Source organism: Halichondria panicea, chromosome 3 (genome assembly GCF_963675165.1).
Source record: "Halichondria panicea chromosome 3, odHalPani1.1, whole genome shotgun sequence".
In the NCBI taxonomy this organism is placed as follows: domain Eukaryota; kingdom Metazoa; phylum Porifera; class Demospongiae; order Suberitida; family Halichondriidae; genus Halichondria; species Halichondria panicea.
Genome location: NC_087379.1, coordinates 4,351,527 through 4,354,307, shown reverse-complemented (window position 1 = coordinate 4,354,307; position 2,781 = coordinate 4,351,527). Strand labels below are relative to the sequence as shown.

The 2,781-nt window shown below is 43.1% G+C and overlaps 1 long non-coding RNA gene across 1 annotated transcript; it reads right to left on the bottom strand.

Annotated features, from left to right (window-relative positions):
• Positions 1 to 307: 307 nt before the first annotated feature.
• On the bottom strand, positions 308 to 1,209 carry LOC135333550 (uncharacterized). The gene is made up of 2 exons (XR_010393974.1): positions 1,074 to 1,209; positions 308 to 636 (listed from the first exon to the last, which is right to left on the bottom strand). It is a non-coding gene; the product is annotated as an uncharacterized LOC135333550 (long non-coding RNA).
• Between the last annotated feature and the right edge of the window lie 1,572 nt (positions 1,210 to 2,781).

Sequence of the window (2,781 nt, the reverse complement as noted above, 5' to 3'; positions counted from 1 at the left end):
AACCTTGATAGTCTCCTATCATCTCATCTCAAAGCAAAGCCAAACGCCATGCACTGTTAGACTTGGTCCGGTACACATAGATATATTATATTCAAAAGCTTCTAGTAAGTGCAATTAATGCAGCAAGAAAATATGAGCACTATACATCAAACAGAACATTTGAAAGGGGGTGAGGGGAGTTAGTTTTTGAGTGCATCAAACAGAACATTTGAAAGGGGGTGAGGGGAGTTAGTTTTTGAGTGCACAATTCCACAGATACAGATGACAGTCGCCCATGCACTGACTCTTCTGGAATCGTGGACGGATGGAACGGAATAACACTGTTATGCATTGCTGAAACTTGGCAGTTGAATTGTCAGTTTGGTCATAATACTACAAGGTCATAATAGCTACTACAAAAAGAAAAATTAAACACGAATATTAGTCAATGGTAGTAGGAAATAGGGTATACGCATACGCATACATGCTATGCACACATTACATCAAGAAATACAACTTCGAGTATATACAAAGTTGAGCGGTAACTAAAGTGTACGATTCGCGACAAGAAAATGTTTGATGGAAACTGACAGTGTGTAACAACGTGTACCCTCTATTTTGTTTCACTACCAACAGAAGAATGCCACACTGGTCATCCTATACAGGGGTAAGAGAATAGATAAACGACGGGTAGCTGCAGAATTAGTGAGTAAAGAATCACAGAATCACAAAAGTTCGAAGAACGACATTTTAAAGACATAATGAAAAATCTATGTAGAGAATGCCTTCCAGACCCCAATGACAGAGTTTTACTATCGACAATGACCTATAAAGAATCATATTTAATATTTACTTGGCTGAAAGAGCCCTTCAATTTATCCATACAGGCTTGAAGCTGGGTACGGGTACCGGGTAGCAATGCTACCCGCTTAGTACACTTGTACACTACATTGCTACCCGCTTAGTACACTTGTACACTACTTGTACACTATAATAGGCTCTTTATCTGGCTACTCAGTACTTTAAGTCAGTCAGTGACACCACACTCTCTGCTAGCCTAAGACTACCTGCTATCAATACATTACTAGTCCTACCCTCACAAAAGTGAGCAAGTTCCTCCAGTGAGCAAGGTCCTCCAGCTAGGCGTAAGCATCGCCAATCATAAACATTGACTGCTTTTTACCTTTATGACTTTTATAACAACAAATCCTTGGCAACTAGCTAAACTGCGTCATAAAGGTCGATGTTTTAAAAAGGAGTCGACACAGCCTAACAGTAGCCTCGAGACCAGCCATTCGTTATGTTCTTTCAGATAACAAACGGCTGGTCTCGAGGCTACCTAACAGTGGCTCGACTCTGTTATAACGTCGACTCCATTTCATAACGTCGACTCCATATCATAACATCGACTCTTTTTATAACGTCGACTCCGTTTCATAACGTCGACTCCATTTCGACTCTTTTTATAACGTCGACTCCGTTTCATAATACAAACAGCAAAACATCGACCTTTATGACGTCGACTCTTGGTAAACATCGACTCCTTTATAAAACATCGACCTTTATGACGTCGACTCTGTTATAAGGTCGACCTTTATGACGTCGACTCCATTTCATAACGTCGACTCATTTCTAACGTTGACTCCATTTTATAACATCGACTGTTTTTGGATTTTGACACAAACGGCACCCCATAATATTCTGTTATGTCATACTTGGTTTGTGTCATGTGAGTCAGTTCACCATGTGCAAGATCAGACTAAGAATTATATTGAGTCCAGTTCTTAAACAGTCTCGTGGTGCCTGATCTACTACTATAGTAAGAGCCAGGTGTTACGTTTGGCAACCCTGCCAGGACATAAAAGACTGCAAGTGGATGTCAGCACGAGAGTTAGCGGCGCTACAAGGACAAGCCTTGGAAGCTGGTAGGCTGCGATCTGACGACATCAGATACACAGACGATGGAGAAGACTGTTAGACGACTCCAAAATGAGCTGGAGAATGCTCAGGCGGAGCCGGAGAGTGCTCATACGGAACTGGAGGGAACATGTGAAGAGGTCACACAACTTGAATTCGAACGTACAACGGAGGCTGAATTGGACAAGCTACGGGCAATAGAGAGCCTTAATGGACATGGACCGAAGACAAGCAAGGAAAGAGCGAGCTGGCCCAACATCGAGAGTGAAGACAAGAGTTGCTAGATGAAAGAGATGAGCAGTCTACGAGGTGGGCACTGTACATACTGAGCATGCTAGAGTGAGCATGGATACTGATGTAACTGAGGAGAGCGATACTCGTGAGAGCGATACCCGTGACTCAGGCCCTGAATCGACGTTGCCTAGTGGAGGTGACCATACTTTATTTCCGGTTTAGAGTGTACCTGCAACTGTTACAAGTACGGGTACTGATATTGGTAGTATTGCTAGTGACGTAATTACAACTGTTACAAGTACGAGTACGAGTACTGATACGGGTAGTGTTGTTAGTGATGTCACACCAGTTACGGTCACTGTTGTTCTCGATGCCACCCCTGTATCAGCTAGTGTAATGACGATCAGAGTGGGTATACTCATGCCCTAATGTCTACTAGATCTACACGTCCGCCTGACCCGGACTGTAGTGTTTCTCCCGTGATGCTATCTGTAGAGAGAATGATGATGGCTGCTTAAGTACAGGCCATGGCAGTACAGGCCATGGCAGCACAGACTGTTCTCCCATTGAATAAGTTTACTGGAGAAGACGTCTATTGTGAGGATAGCAGTTTTGAAAGCCAAAGCAATGGGATGGAATGAAGAACAACGC